Source organism: Dama dama, chromosome 17, assembly GCF_033118175.1.
Source record: "Dama dama isolate Ldn47 chromosome 17, ASM3311817v1, whole genome shotgun sequence".
NCBI classification, from domain to species: Eukaryota; Metazoa; Chordata; class Mammalia; order Artiodactyla; family Cervidae; genus Dama; species Dama dama.
In genome coordinates, this window is record NC_083697.1 from 21,781,838 (window position 1) to 21,799,711 (window position 17,874).

Sequence of the window (17,874 nt, forward strand, 5' to 3'; positions counted from 1 at the left end):
GCCTGGGAAATCCCATGGACAGAGGAACTTGGCAGGCTACAGTCTGTGGGGTCGCAGAGAGTCAGACATGACTTAGCAACTTAATAACATCAACGTTTACTGAGTTATCATTATGTCTCATGCACTGCTCTAAAAGCTTTACTCAGATAAACACATTTCATTCTCACAACAAATTTATGAGGAAAGCACTATTAATACTCACGTTCCAGTTGAGGAAACTGAGGCACAGAAAGGTTAAGTAATTGAATGAGAGAAATGAAAATCATGTCCAAGTATTAGTAGAAGGCGCTACAGGAGGTGAAGCAACATTATATCACTTATAGAACTCATGAGAAAAATACAGCCATGATGGAAGAGTTTCTTTTCTTCTTCTTTTTTTCCCCACCCCCCCTCTCTTTTCTTCTATATTTAAGATTTATTCTCCCAATACATCTGGGACTTTAGGAAAATACCTACACAGAACGATGCTCATGAACTTGGCTGGACTTGATAAGAGTACGACATGAAGGAAAGGAGGAATGTTCCTCTCTCTCCTAATGTCTCCCCCTTGGGCTAGCACGGAACCTGCATGAAATCCCCACTGACTTTTCTCCTGAGGTTAAGATCTAAGATGAGCAGTAAAAGATAAGTGTTATTGGGACTTCCCTGCTGGTCAAGTGGCTAAGACTCCAAGCTTCCGCTGCAGGGGTATGGATTTGGTTACTCATCAGAGACCCCGCATGACCTACAGTGCAGCCAAAAATAAAACAAACAGTTGGGGTGGGGTCGAGATTAATATTACTAAAACAGAGAAATGATGAGTTAGGGGCTTCCCAGATGGCATAGTGGTAAAGAATCCACCTGCCAATGCAGGAGACGCAAGAAAAACCAGTTCAATCCCTGGGTAGGGAGGATCCCCTGGAGTGGGAAATGGCAACCTGCTGCAATATTCTTGCCAAGGAAAACTGCACGGACAGAGGAGCCTGGGGGCTACAGTCCATGGGGTCACAAAGTGTCAGACATGACTGAGCATGCACACACACAACAGAATTATAATCAGCCTTATCTCCGTGCAACAAATTAATCTGGGGGTGGGAGTTAGGCCTAGGGAATAAGCCCCGAAGAGGTGAGACAGAGGTTGGAGAAGAATTAGTACACGTGAGGGGAGTAGCTCAGTAAGAAGGGCTCACAGGTAACCAGTAAGCCCTGTGAGGACACGAAGTTCTGAAAGAGACTGAACACAAATCCAAGGAAGGGTCTCTCCCTCTCTCAGTCCTTCACTTTTTTGACCTGATGTTCCCAACTTTTCTTTGGGGTTTTTTTTTTTAATAAAATCCCTATGTTTTGTGGAAAGATCATTATTGCCTGTCTGTATCACAGCAAAAACATTCATCTTTCCCTGCAGCCCTTCTGCTGTCTCCTCCCATCAGCAGAAACCCACATCCCTTAGCGTGTGTCTAGTCAGGAATGATAGAAAGGACAACCATTCTATGATGTTATTTATATAATGCCAGGGCCAGAATATCAGCTCTTCCCCATGTATTTCCTGCGGCTGTTACAACAAATTATCACAGACTAGGTCATTGAACACAGAAATCTATTCTGTCACAGTCTGGGAGGCCAGAAGTCAGATATCAAGGTGTTGCACCTCCTCCAGAGGCTCTTGAATCTTTTCTTGCCTATTCCAGCTTCGGGGGTTGTCTGCACTGCCTGCCTTCTTTGGCCTGTGGCCACACCTTCCCAATCTCCACCTCCATCTTCACCTCGTCTTCTCCTCTGTGTTTACTTCAGTCAGCCTTTGCCCTTGATATTAAGATACTTGCCACTGGATCTAGATCTGCCCAGCTAATCCAGGATGACCTCATCATATCAAGATCTCAACTTAATTACAACTTCAAGCACCTTTTTTCCAAATCAACTGACATCCACAGGTTCTAGAGATTAGGGTGTGGAGGTGTATTTTAGGGGGCCACCACTCAACTATATTCCATCAGAAGGACAAGTGAGAACACATGGGACAATACAGGATGAAAAAATGTACACTATTTTAGAACTCACCTCATCAAGAAAAATGCCAAAAGAAGAGGTTGTACAGTGATACTCTGAAGAGCATGCCAGAAAAGAGCACTGGGTACCTGTCCCAACAATGTGATAAGCATGCACGTGATCTTGGATGATTCTCTTATCCTTTCTGGGTCTCCGTTTTTTATCTATAAATGAGGGATTGCTCAAATATTCGTTGAGGATTCTTCCAGCCTCAGCATCTTATGATTCTACAGAAAATTCCATGCATATCTGAAGGCCCAGAATGCCTAGTTAGAAAACAGACAAAAGTAATATTATCACAGCTAGTCTTTCAATCAGCAAACGCTGCTGAGTGCCTTCCTTTTACCAGGAAAAGGAATGGTATATCGATAAATAAGCCATCACATTAACTAAAAAAATTCTGTGATGCTGAAATTAACAAGCCTCCAGGAAATCAAGCTGGTTTACACAAATTCTATCCTGTAGAAAAGAAGGAAAAGGAGGAGAAAAAGAAGAAAGAAAGCTGGCATAACTAATCTGAAGCAGAGCTGCCTAGTTACCACTAGAGACGCTTGATTTTGTTCTGGGCTAGGGGGACACTGTGCTGGAAAAGAGTGTGAGTTTTGCATTCAGCTCAATCTGAGATTGATCCTAATTTTGTGAGACTGAACAATTCACTTAACCTTCCAGAATCTGCTTGTTCATAGGGAAAATGAGGAAAAATAACAATAATGCATACTTCACTGGAAAATGGTGAGGCTCCAACTTGACAAGGTGTAGCAGGAATTTAGTGGCAGCTGTCTGGTATGTGTCATTTCCTTCCGTGTGCCCTGCCTGGGAGAAAGTAAACAGATCGGACCTTAAACAAGGTTGTAAAGTGTTTAAAGTTCACTTTTCACCTGCTTTCCAGTACTTTTCTTTTCCCTCTTGTTGGTTACCTTTCCAGGCAAGGAACTTGTCATTGACAGTTGTTTATTGGCTGAACTGAAATGATTCATCCCAATATGTTGCCTGAAGCAAATTTCCAATTATTTTGTCTCTAACTGCAGAATGTATGTCAAAGAATATTTGAATATAAACAGAAAGATGAGAGGCGATCAGGATGGGAGCAGAGAAGCTGATTCTGAGGCCCCCTGAAATAAGACGGGCCTCCTCTCCAGATTCAGAAGAGGAATCTCATTAGACATTTGGGACAAGCGTGCAAAGACTGAATGCAATGGTACATAGACTCTTGTCTTTCTCACCAAAGCCAGGCTGAAAGCTAAACTCTCTCACTCTAAAGATGATTTAGAGTGCTACTAAAGGTGATTTAAATAAAATAATGACAGTTAATGACAGTGCATATATTCAAAGCCTATTCCATTGTCACATTCACATTTACCTATTGTAACTACTTCCTATGTCCCCAAGATACTAAGATGCATAATGAATGTTTTCTGATGTAATTTGTGTTTTGTTAATATTTGATGTTTTTTTCATGCCCAAGCCTTTCCCATAGCTGTTATCCAAGAAAATACCCCCAAGGCTTCTAATTATAATTATGAAGTTCCTGAAAAGTGCATGAGCTAAAATTACACTCATCATTGACAGAGGCAGTTGGAGTGTGTACATTTGAATCTGGAGTCAGACAGGCATGTGGCTGGGTTTGCATCCCAGCTTGTAGCTATTTGCTCACTCTCTGTTTTTGCAAGAACTTAGGAAAGTTACTGTCCCTCTTTAAGTCTTAGTTTTCTTATCTGAAAAATGGGAACAACAGTACCAACATAATAAATTGCTTAGCAGAGTATACCCACTACATTTGAGTTATTATCATCATCCAAAGCATATACACGTGAAAAGGAAGGCTGATTACTTCAATCTTGAGGATGAGAGAAGCATTAGTCTGAATTAATGAAATATTTAACTGAAAAATAATGTTAAGGAAAAGGACATAAAAGAGTCCCACGCTATTGCCTGGTATAAGTAAGACATATTTGGAGATCCGTATAACAGACCTAAGATGGGTAATTTGACTTCAGTGAAACATAAAACTTAAAAAAAAAAAAAAAGGTTTTTTAATGAACTAAGTTGCCAAAACAACAGCCCAATGCAGTTATTATTATCAAAATTGCCAGATAGGTCATTTTCAGTCCTGATTATTTTCATCACGAGGATGGTTTGTCAATTTGATCCATCTATTCTTCTATTCCACAACAGCAATTGTTGATATCAGGGAAATGTGCTAGGAACACAGAGATTGATAATATTTAGCCCATGGCCTCCCAAAGCTTACAAGCATGTACTGGGCAGCAATAATCATGCAAGTAGTCTAGATAATCATTTGGAAATTTAGGTAATTTAATGTTTTTCATCTTTATAATAGAAACAGTTACATACATTCCTTATTTCTCAAGATTACTGGTAAAATTAAAGAATTTGTTAAATAAGATCTTTAAATCTTTGACCAAATAGCATATGAAGTATATGGTTTATTTTGATTATTTTTATTTTGACACGTATTAGTATTAAAGCTATTTTGAAGACAATTAAAAATATAGGAAATTGATAGAAATATAAAAATTCTGACTAATTTGAATGAGCTCTCAGAGCTATTGATTAGATTCATGTATTTGTCTCTATCTGCATATCTACATATTTATTTCTTCTCTGTTACAAAAATTAAGCTGAAGCGGCACAAGCAGCTCCAGGACACAGCACTTAGAAGCCTAACCCAGGTTACCACGTGTATACTTGAAAGAAAATAAAACAGCCTTTCTTTCAAAATATTCTTTAATTTAGACTTTCACTAATGGGCCCTGTCATTCTACCTGGTGTTTTGTTGTTATTTTTGTTCTGTTTTTTCACAAGATAGCCCACTTAGCAAGCTGTTGCCAAATCACTTAGGAATTTTCTCTTCATTATGACAGATGACAACAAATCATATTTTTAATTTCTCTTCATATAAATAAATTTTAAAAGCAAGTAGCAAAAAATAAAAATGAAGAGTAAGTAGCAAAAGAATATAACCCAGAACAGTTAATGTTCTTAGGGAGAAATAAAATTTTTCATAAATTTCAAACTTGCTGCACTTTCAATACAGTTTCAGTACAGTACAATAATTACCCAGCTCCTTTGACAGAGTATTTGGATGAATGAAAAGGGACTATTTTTACCTTCCCAGGGCCAAAACAGTCTAGTGATTGAAACTGGCACATGGTACATCATCTAAAAATATTTCAACGTATCATTTTATACTACCAAGACCATGTCACTTATTTTTTTTAATTGGCCTGAGACAAGGAGGTTTTCATTACCTCTCACCAACATTATTCCAAAGAAAAGTCAGCTTCAGATTAAAGCCATATACTTTTTTAATTACGTGTAACTATGCCAAGGTGTTCTCGGGGAGGAAAAATAAAAAGCTCCCTTACAACCCTTACTAAGAATCTTACCATGGGGACTTTACTCTTATTTAAATTAAGAGTCAATCCTTTATTAAATATATCCTAACTAGCTATTACTATTATAGGAAAATCACCTCTATGAATGAAGAGATTAGGGGTAGACGCTGCAGGGAGAGTCTGAACTGGACTGCTTGTTGCCTTACAGTTCATCAATACTTCACAATGCTTTGTAAAAATATAAGGCATTATTTTTACATTTAAGCATTATCCTGTACTAAATGAGGTATGCAGTTAAATTTTGTGCTAGAATTTAAACAAGCATTACACCAGTTCACTAGGGGGTGAGACAACATATTTGATAAATAAATTGTAAGTGATATAAAAGAATTTATATTTCAGTGCTTTGAATGATTCAAAGAGCTTTCCCAATTTGATTATTATTTATCTAATTCTTTTTCTTTGTTGTCAAAATTATAAGCAGATAGGACTCACAGGAAATGTTGATATATAATGTACGTATATATGTACATAAATATTTAGACACACATTTATACAGGGTGGCCTATTTAAAATCATAATACTTTACATGGACCTCTATTTAAAGGAGGGAATATTTAAACACATATTCATTTCTCTATGTATAGAACACAGAGTAAATACAGGGAGAATATATTCATAATCATGTGACTATTTTAAACCATTTTTTAATTAAAAAGGATAAAAATTAAATGAAGCAAAACTCTATCATAAAGTTTAATTGTTTTACTTCTAAGTAGAATAAAAATATCTGATTTAGCTTTCTTAAATGTTTTGTGACAGCTTAATTCTCCTAAGTGTTTTTATGTAGGTATGAACTCAAATATAAAGGAAAAAAATTCTGACAAGAATAAAAAATTCAGAAAAATCCATAGTTCAGAATAATAACTAAAACCACAGTCAATGACTTCCAACAAGTGAGATCTTTTTCAGTTCAACTAAAACCTAATAGTAGTAAAGAAAAAAAAAAAAAAATGTGGCTATTATATCACAGCCTGGCTTTCAGTTGTTTTGAAGATCCAGAATAACATCAATTTCACAGTTTTTGAATATCTGCTTATCACCTGAAGTGGGAAATCAGACATAATGAATCAATTAAAGTCCATGAATTTTATCCACATCAGTATCCCATCCTATTTTAGAGATAATATATATATTTTTTTAATTTTACAAAGAAATGGTGGCTTTTGTTGTTTTCTCCCACTCTTTGACTCCGCATATCATGTCTTTGTCTTCCACTATCAAGGGGGCATAGCCAGGCCTGCATAGGACAATGATTCCCATCAGTAATAAACAGAATACAGAAGCAAGTTCCTGAGGGAGCAGCAAAGATTCCTGCACCTGGTAATAGAAGAGGAGCCTTGAAGGTCCCACTACTTCTATCCCAGCTTCCTTCCTCAAGCTCCTCTTTCCCAGAACACTCCTCATTCTACTGGGGCTGTATGACCTCCAGACTTGGAGCATCCAGGATGTACCCTTTTGGGAAGAACTCTCATAAATATCCATATCTGTGTAAGATTCAGGTTTGCTGGTTTGGTAATAAAGCAAAACAAGAGCAGGCTTGAACCCGATCCAAATCCTCCTGCTTGCCATTTTTCATACTCCAGGAGATTTCTGAGGTCAGGACTAGCTCAGCAAATGAACTGTAGCTTTTCAGTGAAATAATCCTTGGAAGGGCCTGGGAGTAGTGTACTTTCTTACTTTTTTTCAAATCTCCAAAAGATGTATTTAAAGGAAAAAACTAAGATAGCAACATTTAAACTAAATCACTGTATTCCTTACAATACAAATAATGTTAAAGAGGTGAGATGTTAACTTCATCTGAAATTAGAAGTAAATTTTCTATTTAAAAATGTACTACTATTTAAATTTAATCTGGGAAGGGAAAGACTCAGCAGTCTCCTAAATCAATTTGCAAAGCAGCCGCCTCTAATATTCTCTCATCTTCGCCCAACCCTGCACCCTACCACATCTGTGTAGCCATCTCTCTTTTCTTTTTCTGTGATCATTTGCATATAATTAAAAGATTTGGTTGGCCTTTTTAAACTCAGTTTATGCCCATTAAAGATCTAGAAACACATTTCCATCATCCAGAGCTCAGCTTAGCAAATTACCACAAAATGAACCTACCAAATTAACTGAATCATCTTGTTGAACCACAATCTTAGATTCCTCCTCTCCTTTCTTCTCATTTTAATTGAGTCATTCCTTTTCCTCTTGTGATTTTTTTTCTCTGTATTCCACATATTCTTGTGGATTTGGAAAAGGTGGAAGATGAGGAAAGAGTATGATTTATGTCCTCTTTCTAAAATATAAGAAAGCAATAAATAAATTCTTCCAGATAAAAAGCATTATTTTCCTTTTCATTGACTTTTGTAGACCCTAATTGATTTCTGTAAATCAGAAATCAGTTGAATGACATTAATGCTTTGGAAAAAGAAGTATGAGTTGCCAACTGTGGCAAAAAGAATAAAGAACTGAGAGGAGGCAGCTTTAACCCATGCGATTCACAGCTGCTCTCCTGTGAGAGAGGAAGATGCTCTCTTCCAGGGAATCCATCTCTGAGATAAAGAAGAAATAATTCAGGGGAGAATAAGGAGAGCAAATATCAAAAAAAGAAAATGAAAGGACTTCCCTGGTGGTTCAGTGGTTGGGACTCCATATTTCCGATGCAGGGATTACAAGTCCTACCCCGGTCAGGGAACCAAGTTCCCACAGGCCACATGACACAGCCAAACAGAAAAGAAGGGAAAATAAAAGAAAATGAATAAGAATCCTTCTGGTTATATTCAGGAAAAACAACCCCCCACCCCCCACCAAATTGTGGAATAGGTGAATTTAAAGAAAGAAAGAACATTTCTATCCAGATAAGAAAAATGCATGGAAAATCATACTTGGCCCAATAATACTCCAACATCTTCTTTCAGGAAATTTAAACATCATAAAATGAATCAGTGACTTCAGTATCTTGAAGTCAGGCTTGGGAAACAAAACTAAATACATTTGTGAGAAAACACACATCCAAACAAAAGGGCAGTTTACAACATCATGAGTGACATGAACAAAACGATCAACATCCTCCCAAGGGACAGGATAAATATCAAACGTGCTAATAAGTGGAGACGGTCCCCTCGTGACAAAAGGTGTGGTGTGTGTACAGTTACCACATAAGAACAGAATCATGGCACTTAAACAGTGGCAGCACTGTTGGTTACATGTGATATTTGAAAAATATGACAACCATCTCAATCTACTCAAGTAGCACTCATGGTAAGGGTGAAATTTCATCAACATTGGTTAACTTATGGGGTATTAAAAAGCCAGCAAGGAGATAAATTGATGGATTAAAAGATAAACTACTCACAGGCAGACAAACAGAAGGACAGATAGAGTTACAAACAAACGTGTACTTTACTCAGATAGAAAGATAATAACCAGGCCCAAGAAGTGAGGTGACTGCTAGGAAAGCCTTGAACATAGAATTTTCTGACTTTGTCTTTAATTTAGTTCTTCCAGCGCCATGCAGCACAACCAGGGATAACTCTCTAAAAGTCTCTGTGATAAAGTTATATGTCTATTAAATGAAGCTAATATTATTTTCATATCGTTTTTTGAGGATAAAAGACCCATGAAACATTTAGAAAGGTCCTCCATTCATGCCCTCTGTTCATTGGAGCTACTTGACATGATATCAATCTCTTCAGACAGATACACAGCATATATGTCAAATTGTGAAGCATCCAAATGCGTTACCAATGGACCTTAATGTGCTCTATGCTGTAAAGAATAACTGCTTATCTTTCTGGGAGTAATTTAAACATCGGAGGAAGGCACCTTCTAGATCCTTTCTAATTCTTTATTCCTTTGAATCCCAATTTCTCTTCCCTGTTGAGGAAGAAAATACTGTGAGACCCACAGGATAGAGATGAAAAATAAGAGTGTGTGTCCTCAAATTTTTCTTTCAAAAATACCATGGCATTTACGGGAGATAGTTTGGATTCCTGTGACAGAATGAGTTGAGATCCCGCTTGAAAGGAACTCACATGCCACTTTCCTTTATATGAACTTACTCTTCATGCTTCTTTATTCTACACACATCCCAAAGGAATGAGACATTCATTGCCAGAAAATGGGAAACTGGATTGATTCTTCCCTTTTTTTTTTCTTTATATAAAATTGAGACTCCATGCATACACTTATATGTATGCATATCTCCCTTCTGGAAAAGGCCACATGGAACCAATGGTGGCTCATTTTTGACAAAGAGACAAACTTGAATTGGGAATAACCTTTGGGGTCAGTAACAGGCCTGAGGTGATGAAATGGTCCTGGTGGAAGGTTCCCTGGCATCCTCTCCTGGCTAATGTTCTACCAATAACTGGTCCAGTGTTGTTCCCACAGACAGTGTCCTTGGGATTGTTATTTCTCCCCTTCATGTCTCCTGACACCCCTCCATTCAAGCTTTCTTCTTCAACACAGGAAGTCATCTCATTTAAAATTTCAAATGACTTGACTACAGTAATAGAGCTCTTAGGATACAAACCAGACAGAGGCAGGTAAAGATAGGTAGAAATCCACTTCTCCTTTGAGCCTGGCACAGTTTAGCACATTAACCAGATTCCTAACAGGTTTTTCTAGATGTCACTCCCCACCCCACTTGCATGCTGTTCTTATTCTTATTACAACATGGATGCTCTTATTACTCAATCCTTACATTCATCTCTCTTTGGTTCTGGGATAAAACTACTCAAACCTTAATTTAGATATTTCATACTCCCTTGGAACCTCTGGGGAAAGAGTTCTTATAAACTAGATTCCTAGATCTTATTAGGCTCAGACCAACCTAAGTATTAATTTTCCTACTGTTCACAAACATCCCTGAACTTCTTTCTCTTTCCTGGGATGGCTTGCCCATGACAGATACTGGAGTTTGGCCTTCCTGCTGTCTTTTATTCGATCAATACTCTTTTCCTCCTCTCTCACACTTCAGACATTTCTTTCTCTATCCCCCAGGTAATACATTTGCTTTTCTTGTTTCTGCAGTTTCCTTTTGGTTTTTCAAATATTCCACATGGAAGTTCTGTATTTCTTTCCCTCAGAGGCTTCTGACTCGCCAGTTATGATTATCAGCGTACTTGTTAACATTTGGAACTCTGAAGACAGACAAATCTAGATTCAAATTCCCACTGTGCCACTTACTGCCTACGTGATATGAAGTAATTTCCTACTCACTCTGCACTCTGATGCTTAGATACTCTTGCTCTTTTCGGGTGGGTGACCTTGGGCCAATGATACAATCACTCCAAACTTCACTGTCCTCATTTGTAAAATGACAGTACATACCTTACAACATCAGTATGGAAAATAAATGTGATGATCAATACAGTGGCAAAATAAACTAATCACTCTATAAATATTAGCTATTACCATTATTAGCAATTCAATTTGCCAGACCCATTTGGTATGTATCAGGTTTCCTGACTTCATTTTGTTCTCAATACAAATGCTATTATTTCTTAAATGTGGAATTTATCAGCCCTCATTAGCCAGAGGCATTTTCTCATGGTCCACATGAAGTTTAGAGAGCTGGGAGAGCCGGAAGCTTTTACACAGTTAATACTATTTAAACATGTCTGAGTCCTGGTGAGTCCTCACTTGTCCCATTTCTTCTGTGTGCTAGAGCTTACTAACAGAGCAGTTTTCACCTAAATGCATCAGAACCTAAATGTGGAGATTATGACAGTGTGAGAACTACAACCAAAGAATATCACTGAACCAGAGACCTATAAAACAACCAGCCTGGTGCAGACCACGATGCAGGGCTCCACACACATATCGAGTGCTTTGGGATCCCAGAGTGAGCAACTTAGTGCTCCAGTTAAAGAGAAGGTCAGGGTGGGAGACCTGACCGCTGCATCAGTCACTCCACTTGACTCAGGCTTATTTCTGCTGAAGTGTCTGATGACCGCCAAAGCCCCCTTCCGCCTTCATTACTCTAAAGGCCACTCCTCCAGAAAGGAGAACCCAGCAAAGAGCATATCCTCTGTGAGAAAAGCTATTCCTGATGCTGCAAACTATAAGCAAGTTCACAAGGTACATTTGTAGGAGGACACTAAGCCAGATGTATTTCAAGTACCAATTATTATACAAAAAAGAGCTTACTTTTTGTATCTGTGGTGGTGGTGGTGATAGTGGACACAACCCACTCCTCAAAAAGGAAAAGGAATGCATATAGTAATACTAATTATTATTACTTGCAAAATCAAAACAGAAGTTCTGAAGGAAGTAAAAGCTGAGGGCTTTCTTATATTAAATTAAAGATTTCTGTTATTTGAAAACCAAGATTATCCTGGCAGGAAAGTCTACTTCAGAACAGTAATTGAACTTGCGCTGCAGTGAAGGTAGATTCAAACAACGATGTGAAGTCTGGTGAGAACTAACAAACCCCAGCAGAGAGTCTCAAAAGACCATACGCAAACAATATTAAACCCCTGAGCTTACAGAAAGCATCAACTTAAGGGGTTTACCCCAGTTCACCATGTCATATGGCCCTACTTTCTAACGTTGCTATAAGAAATTAAAAGAAATTCTGTATAGCTGCTTTAAATGGGGACACAGATCAGTAGGTGTACACAGAACACATAAGGCAGTCTGTGTCTTATTTACTCCCACTATTATAAACAAAATCAAACCACTGAGATTTGTAGACTTTGGGGCATCTCTTTTTCACTGTTGAGCCCAAGGTTATTTCTCCTCTTTAACACCAATAACCATGTTGACATATTTTTCCTAACTCTGCATATATTGAAAATAGATGGTTGCCAATAAAACTCAGAAACATCATTAGCATTCTAAGAAAATGACCCTGAAATTATTCTTTTCACTGTGGCTTTACCTGATGCTCCATGGTGCAGTCTCCTGAGGGTCTCCTGCTTCGAATGATTGAATGTAGATGATAACCAGAGTTGAATGAGGAATCCTGAAATTGGGGATTCTGACTCCTAATGCAATCTGTATACCAATCTACAGCAGGAGTTCCTCTTTATTTACCATTTGGTAAAGACTGTAGGTGGAGATGTTGTGGGCACAGGGACACAACCGTTCAAACTGCTTTGAAAGAGGAATGCGTAAGAGAGAGAGATCCAAGTGCAAATAGGCAGGCATTTTAGATTTCAAGAGGGAACTGAACAGGGAACATCTGTTGCATCCCCTGGGTTTGAGGGCAGTCTGTGTAACTCTTCCTATCTCTGAGAGTGTGCACAAAGTGTAGAGGGTGGAGACTTCCAACCTCAAATCTAAAAAAGATTGAGAGATTTCGGAAGGCCCAGAGGCGCCAAAGGTCAGGGGGATCAATATACAGACCCTACCGAGGGGGGAGGGAGGGGGAAGGGAAGACTCGTATTGAAAACCGCTGCAAAAGCGAAGCCAATGAGAGGGAAGGAAGTTTCTGAATAATTAAAAAGTTCAGAATAAGCAAACTCAGTTGCCACGGGGGAAGGAGGTGGGATTTTTAAAAAGCGGTTGATGTGGTAATTAAGAATTTTGGTGAGAGCCTGGGCAGGTCACCTCCTTTCTCAGATCAGAGCCCCATCAGAAATTCTTTCAAGTGTCCTTCTGCGTCGCCAAAGATGACAACAGCAAATCAATAAGTGCTTGAAATGAAAGGAGATGTTGGCGAGCCCCCAGGCTACAGATTTCCCGCCGCCAGCCTGTTCTGAACTCCTAGCATGCCTTTGCACCGCCTCTCTTAAGAAGAGCTACCTTTTATTCCAATTCTCAGGACGAAGGTAAGTGCTCAGTTAGCATATCTATTAAAAGTCGGCTCTGTTTCCAGCTCTCTTTTCGGGCCGAGAGAGCGCTGCCTCAGTTCGCCAGCCGGCCGGCGAGGCGGAGGAGACGAGCGGGCTGGCCAGGCCGCCGGCGGGGCCACATACCCCCCGCGCTGGCCCAGCTGGCCCCAGGATGGAGCGCTTGTAGGTCCGAGCTGGAAAGTCCTGCCACAGCAAACGGCCTGAGCGACGGCGGCCTCCGGAGCGCTTCTTCCACTTCATTTATTTACAAATAAGCACAAAATCATTAACAACAGAGAAGGGCCCGTGCTCCAAAATTACAACTTGGAATCACCGGAAACTCCGTTCTGAGTTCCAGACCTTGGTCTGTTCCCCTTCCAATAACCATCTCTCCCCTAATATGCCTTGATTTAACAATCTTTCCAGAGCCCAACATCAGGAGACGTTTTAATTAGGTAATTCATTAGTGAGTCAATACAGACATTGATATATTCTTTTAGCTCAAGTGGTTAAGTACTAATTTCGAAATGATTATAAAACACCGGAATAGGCAACGCATCGTAATTTTAATTTATATGCAAATCAATTGGTTCATCTTTAACTCCCTTATAAAAAAAAAAAAAACAATTATTGTATTGTAGCATCCGAGGTAGGATCAGATCTCCTGAATAAATTTGGAAACAAGACCTGGACTGGGAAGAAAATTTAGAACCACCAACAAGTCAATAATGTTTGAGGCAGTTAAACATCTCTAGCCATTGGTATTTACATACTTGCTTGTTTTCAGATAAGGAGCTGGGGAAATTGCTTGCCAGAGCTGAAATCATAATCCAGAGTGAAAAAAGTAAATGGTAGCATGCAACCAGTCACCGCGGGCTTGAAAATAATACTGTACCTTTCCTAAATCCTAACTCCTGGGTGAGAGGAAGTTGGCAGAGGTCACCCCACACTTGTCCTCGGTTTTGCCCTGCTTTGATTACAAAATGCTATGTCCTCCCTGAGTTTCACAATATGCTCTTTATTCTAACAGTTCTGTCACTTGCTTCAAAGTGTTAGAGAGAGGGGCATAATTCAGAATCTCACTAGAACTTTTCTGAACCCATGTAACCAGCACCACTTTTCCTATGCTGATTTATTGGGGGAAGGGGGTTACCTTATGTCTAATTATCTGTCCCCCCACACATTAAACCTGATCATCAAAAAAGACAGAAGGAATGGGTGGTGAAAAATGGTGCAGTGCACAGGTTTAATGGAAGGTTATTATCTTTAGACACAGTTCAAAATTTTGGAAAATTGAAAAGAACATTTACCTCTGGGGGAAAAAAAATTTTAGGATGTTCTCCAACTGTGAATCTCACCAGGCGATCTGCGCTGGAGTTGTTTATGTAAAAGTGTAACATCCTTGAAATTCACTGATACATAAGGTCAGTGTCTCCCCACCACGGCTCCCAGCCAGGCGATCTGGCCTTTAAGGAGCTGGTACCTTTGATGCTACAATCTTGTTTACATCTGCAGGGCAGGGAATTGCTTGCTTCGCTTGGATGCTCCCTCCACCCCCTTCTAATTTGAAGTAATCGGAATCTAAATACAATCGCCAAGGCCCACTCTTCCAGTTCTGCTCCGATGAGAGAAAAACCTGAAATCCACGTCTTAGATCAGCTCGGTGGTTTGTAGCGTGTGCGCGCGCACGCACGCACACACACACACACACACACACCAGCACCCTGCCTTTCCTCTGCATGCCTAATGTATTCCCTGGTGGTTCTGGGCATTAATTAGTTGTTTAATAGGAGTATGACTAAAAATGTAAAAGAAGGATTAGGAGCGTGAAACGTTTGTCCAGCTCCTTCCACACACTCGAGGAGGGAATGAGAATCATTCTGTATCTTCTATTTCTCCAGGAGCCATTTGCATTTCCCACCAGCTGCTCACTTCAGCTGCACTGGCGCTGGGCGAGGCGAGGACCCAAAAGCTCGGCGCGGTGTCTGCGGCGGCCGGGACTGGGGTTAACCAGCCCCTGGCGGGCGAGACTCCAGACAGAAGCGGGGGCGAGGGATGTGTGAGCTTCCCAGAGCCCCTCCATCCCAGCCCCAGTTTGCAAACCTCGGAATACTGAAAGGGGGAGGGGGTGGCACGCGCTTATCTGCGCGTATCTCCAGCGCAGTCCCTTTCTCTTTCCCTCCTCTCCCCGGGCGTCTCTGACTCTGCCTCTGGTTTTCTCACTCTTTTCCCACTTTTCCGCGAGATTCTCCATCCTTGCCTCCAGATGAAGGCGAGGCTGTTCTGCTCTGAGCATCTCTTAATCTCTATAAAAATGAAAAGAAGGATACCGACATTAACCCATAACTCAGGGGGCTGGGGAGGCGGCAAAAAATCTTTGATGGGTAGAGAGGAAAATGTCTTTCTTGGACTAAATTATATAGTATGTTGTGACCTTAGATTTCAGTCGTGGGACTTGGAGAAATTTGATTTTATTGCCTCAGCAAGATTTCAGAAATCAGAAATAGAAATCCTCCCAGACAGAGGGGAAATAAAAGTAAAAACAGCACGTGGGCATTTCCCCCTCATTTCTCTCCCCTTAAATAAAACTGTCTTGAATTTCCACCGGTAAAGAGAGAAAGTTTGAGTTTTCACGGATGTTACGTGGAGGTTAGAAATGGCTTAAAAATCTAGACCTCTCGTCAGTTTTCTTCCTGGCTGAAGAGGCTAACCCTTTCCATAAAATGAGTCCATCTGTCGACTGTTAGCTATTTCAAAGTGAAGGGATTTAGCACTCAAAACAAATTGAGCAAGTTTGTTTGCCTGTTTTTACTGCTAACTCAAATGAATTCAAAACACGGAGTAATTCAAGAAAACACATAACATATTCCAGACAGCTCCCAAATGTAGGGAAAGCCCAGCACCTATATGGTGACCTGGGTTATTTTAAACGCCAGGCTTTCAAAGATGTACATATTTCACATACATTCTCCGGGCATCATTATATTTTCTTAAAATTGCAAGATTTGGTATATTGATGTAGGAAGAGCAATACAACTTTTAGAGGGGATTTTATCCTCTCCTGAGACCCAAAGATGGGGGGGGGGGGGGCTCTCTAATGCTGGGCCTGGTTGAGTTTTGCTCCTATGCAGGAAATAATATTGGTGAGAATATAGGGCCAGGAGCTGTGGTTATTTCCCCACACTTTCCAAAAACCTACATTAACAGGATGCCCTAGAGACTGAAAGAACTTTGTCCAATATGCCTGGCAGAGCCTTCCCACCTGGTCTTTCAGAGAATCATGTTTATAGTCCTACCACTCAAAGGCAGGGCACAGCGAAAATATCTTCTGGCCACCAAAACACAAGCCCTTGCTGGAGTCAAGAAATCGGAAAATCAGGGTTTAGAAGTAGGGCACGCTTCGGGGAGCGAGGGGCAAATGCCCCTTCTGTTTTCACACGTTCTTCGATTTTTAGGAGCAAATGTGGATTTGAGGGGAGCTTCCCTTCGCACCCCCACCGCCATCCCTTGCAATTTAATACCATGCCCGCCAGGAACCTTAACCTCGTCATTTTAAAAAATGAGATAGCCGTGACCCGGAGTGAACTTGTTGAGTGTAAGTACAGCGGAGGAAATTCTAGACTCTACGAGCACCCCGAGCCTGGCCCAGCGCAATGCCTTAGTGCACACCGGCCGGTGCGCGGCCGTGCCCACCTGCGCGCAGACACCGGGCACTGTGCGCCCGGCCCACTCGCCTTGACCTCGGCACGGTGTCGCCGCCGGCGGTGCCGGGCCAGGCGTCCTGGCCTTCCGCGGAGGACGAGCCGGTAGCTCCCTTCTAGCTGTCTCCCTCCTACCCTCTTCCCAGAGCCAGTCATCCCACCGACCCCCTGCTCATCCCACTTTTCCAGATTTCTCCTGTCATCCTCTCTCAGCCCCTCGCGCAACCTTCTCTGCAGCTTCCTGCCTTCCTCCGCAATCCCTGGTTATCTAGGAACTCTTTCCTCACCCTCGCAGGCCTGAAAGAAGGTCACACACAGGCATATTCGAACTCACACCCTACAAGCCTCGCCCCCAAACAAACCCAGGCACACAGTCCTTTGTTCCATTTCTTAGGCCACTTTCTCTGTCCCTCCCTCCCTCCCTGTCCGGGTTTCCACACACACACACACACACACACACACACGCACATGCACATACACACACACTCCAGGAGAGCGTTTCTCCCCGACGTCTCCCCGACGCCTTGCCCTTCCCCTCTGATTTATGAGAGCTCCTGATCTGGCGCAGGTTCCTTCTTCTCCTCCTTCCCATCCTCCCTTCTCGTCCTCCTCTCCCCAGTGGGAGTGCTCGCGCCTGCTGCGCCGTCTGCTCCTGTCTAAGCGCCCTGCCCGGCTCCCGCGCCTGCTTTCCTTCCCCGGCTCCTCCTCGGGCTCCCGGCTCCCGGGCCCGCTGGCCTTCACCTCCCGCTCCCGCCGGCTTGCCGGTCGCCCCTGCAGGCTCCCCCCGCGCCCTCCCGAGCGCCGCGCTCGCTCCTCGATCGGCCGCCGCGCTGCCGGCTCGGCCGCCCGCCCGCCCGCGCGCCCGCCACTGTGCAGTGGAGTTTGGTGGAATCTCTGCTGACGTCACGTCACTCCCCACACGGAGTCGGAGCCCAGGCAAGAGAGACGGATGAGAGCGAG